This window comes from Helianthus annuus, chromosome 9 (genome assembly GCF_002127325.2).
Source record: "Helianthus annuus cultivar XRQ/B chromosome 9, HanXRQr2.0-SUNRISE, whole genome shotgun sequence".
NCBI lineage: Eukaryota > Viridiplantae > Streptophyta > Magnoliopsida > Asterales > Asteraceae > Helianthus > Helianthus annuus.
The window spans coordinates 151,272,701-151,276,012 of record NC_035441.2 but is presented as its reverse complement, the minus strand read 5'-3'; the positions used below and the strand labels follow the sequence as shown (position 1 = coordinate 151,276,012).

Here is a 3,312-nt window from a genome sequence, read left to right as displayed (position 1 = left end):
TAAAAGAACTCAATCTAAATAATCAAAACGCCGTTTATTTTCTTTTCAGAAGACTCTTTAATGTTATGACTTATATGATTTATCGCTCGTCTAACCCTAACTAGGATCTCTTAACCCTAAACCCTAAATTCTAACTCCTAAACTCTAAACCCTAAAGCTAAAAAATAAGGCTAAAACCTAAGCTAAACCGTAAAATCTAAACTATAAACCCTAAAAGCTAAACCCTAAAGGTTAAACCTAAAGCTAAACCCTAAACCCTAAAGCTAAACCCTAAAAGCCAAACCCTAATATATTTAAGGTTTAAGGGTTATGATTTAGGGATTAGGGTTAAGAGATCCTAGTTAGGGTTTTCAAGCTTCTGTTGGGCTATTTTTAAGACCACAGGGTGGTTGACTAGTAAAGCTAAAGCCCATGTTAGAGTGGCCGTTGTCGTGTCTGTACCTGTCAATAATATAAACACACATATAGTCTGATCAGCAGGGTTGCAAGTCATCTATGGATTCAAGATATTAATTCACTATCCTTGACAACAATAAAAGACATCATTTGCCAGCAATAAAATAAACCAGCCTATTTGGACACGTTTTAAGTTAGCAGTTACACAAGAGTGACTCATTTTGATCTGTTGTATAATAAGAGTAGACAGATTATGGCTGTTAGTATTGATGTACTTACAAACTTTTGAAAGTTATAATCCCTAACATTTTAACACCATGATAACCCTTCTTGAAATGGATAGTGTTGTATTTATAATGGGGCAAACTGGAAATAGTTTTGCATTTTTGAAACAAGGCTAATAAATACACCTCTATTGCAAAAAAATAAAATAATGTTATTGTCATATTGCATACCTCAACGTCACATTTCATCTCTTTTGGGTAAGGCTTCACCGTACAAAATCTCTGCAATGAGTCAGCGGTCAGACATAATTAACGGAAAGATCTTTGGAGATGAAAACAATGGTAACATGGCCAGTGAAAATATCAAGATGGTTGATCTTCTTTCATTCAAATGGAATCCTTTTTGTGCTCGTATAACTCAATGAGCAAGATATGTTATTCAACCAGGTATACTTAAAGTCTTAAACTACCTGAACAAATTCATGTACAAATTCATCAATCATATTCAAATCTATAGAGGAACAATAGTTTTCGTATCATAATTAACACATGAACTTTTGAAAAGTGAAAAGAAATGGACAAAAAAAGTGTTTAGTTAGCCAGACCAGGCATGACTTGTAACCCATACTCAAAAAGTTACATGTTTGACACCCACTCGAACCGCTCATTTTGACATTTCTAGCAACTGAAAAGAGGTTTCAAAGCATATGAATGTAAAATAACCAGTTAGATGACAATTGTGTGTACTTATATATTTATATATATGGTCATAGGAGACGAGAAGAAAAGGTGAACAAACCATTTCAGAAGATGCATGTTCTACGATGAGGTCATACGCAGGCCGAGGGGCAGGTATATGGCAAATATGTGAATAAGAAGTGCATAGAAGTAAGAAATCACATGTGCAGTAACAAAAAAGACTTTACAAACTTGGCCATTATATTAGAAAAAAGAGATATACAAACCTGAAGTATGGTAAATTTCCTCATGACACCTTGACATTATATTAGAAAAAAGAGATATCAAAATAAGTAAATTACCGTCAGGTGTGTCTTTCACTACCTCAATTTTGGCATTCTTCTGAGCTTCAACTCTTCAAGGACTGCTTCCTGCAATTGCTGCAATAAACATTCACAAAACAAAAACACCAAACACATTATAATTAATTATATTAAAGTCAACATAAAAACCCAAAAATTGACAAAACATCAAACACCTGGAGTGCATTACCCAAAGACTTGTCCAGAACCCTCCAAGGGAACGCAAAAGACCACGATTTCAGGTTACTCGAAACACACCCAGGATTGTTTGATGGGCATGGTCTAACCCGAACTGGTTTCATAGGGTTCAGTTTTACAAACCACTAACACGGGCTGAATCCAACTAAGTTTCACTCTCAACCCGGTTTGACTTTTTTAAGCTTCAATCCAACTAGTTTGAACCCGGTTCGGTTACAAACCCTAACCCGATTTGTGCACCTCTAACTTCAACAACTTTCTAAACCTATTTATTAAAAAAATGCATAAATTAACCCGGTTTGACTTTTTTAAGCTTCAATCCAACTAGTTTGAACCCGGTTCGGTTACAAACCCTAACCCGATTTGTGCACCTCTAACTTCAACAACTTTCTAAACCTATTTATTAAAAAAATGCATAAATTAACCTCTAATTTAACTCAAGAACAACACAACAACAACATAATATCTTGCTATACTACATTTAAAAGAAATTTGACATTTTAACTCAACAAATCTGTAAAGATAATACAAATTAGAGACTATCAAGAACAACAAGAGTACCTGGTCGTCCGGCGTAAGAGGTGGTTCGGCGAGGTATGCAGCGGCACAGAGGAGGTGGTCCGGCGTAGTGTGCGGTGTCAGTCTAGGGTTTGGGGAAGTACCTGGTGCAGCAGACGTGGTGCAGCGAGCAAGCGGTTGAGGAGGTGAGATGACTCCGGCTGCGTCGTGGGATTTGGGGGAAGGCTGGTGGATTGAGTTGGAGGGAATGAGTGAGTGGTTTGCCCGCCCTTGGTTTTCTTCACCTAAAGCTACAATAAAACATGGACCGTTAGATTGCACACAAGATCAACGGTCAGATATTTGTTTTAAAGACTGGACGCGGATTGGGCTTTTACCGACGATTTCTTTGATGTCGTCGGTAAAGGGGTCGTCGCTAATGGTCAAATTTCTTGTAGTGGAGCCGGTTCCAACGCCGCTATAATGAGTCCAATCGGAGTTCATTTGAAACGGTGCCCCACTGTTCCTCACTTTTTTAGTGTTCTCCAATGAATATCAAACCATTACCGTAAACTAACTCCTACAAAGATTATTTGTTTAGTACAACATGCATGTGTAATATTTATATAGGTGTTTTGATTATTTCTTAAGTATATTTGTAACTTGATAAATAAAAATACGCAAACAAGTACCAACTGATATTAACTCAGATTAGCCTATCTGATAGAGACACATATATCTACATATATCTCGTAGAGGAGATATCCTTGATTCAAATTTGTGCAAATAATGTTTAGCATAATTGAGATAAAGTATTTTCCAGTTTTTTTTTTTTTTTTTTTTTTTTTTTTTAAGTAAGAACTGATCAGATGTAGGTTATCTAACCTAGGCATAGGGATCGAACCAAGATCACCTTTTTTTCATCCCTATTTTATTTTCCTAAATTTGTGGTTTGA

At 36.1% G+C, this 3,312-nt stretch overlaps 1 long non-coding RNA gene across 1 annotated transcript; it reads right to left on the bottom strand.

Moving 5' to 3' along the window:
* Positions 1–375: 375 nt before the first annotated feature.
* On the bottom strand, positions 376–2,657 carry LOC110879031. Its single transcript, XR_002558411.2, has 4 exons — positions 2,420–2,657; positions 1,661–1,738; positions 852–902; positions 376–441 (listed from the first exon to the last, which is right to left on the bottom strand). It is a non-coding gene; the product is annotated as an uncharacterized LOC110879031 (long non-coding RNA).
* Positions 2,658–3,312: the final 655 nt, after the last annotated feature.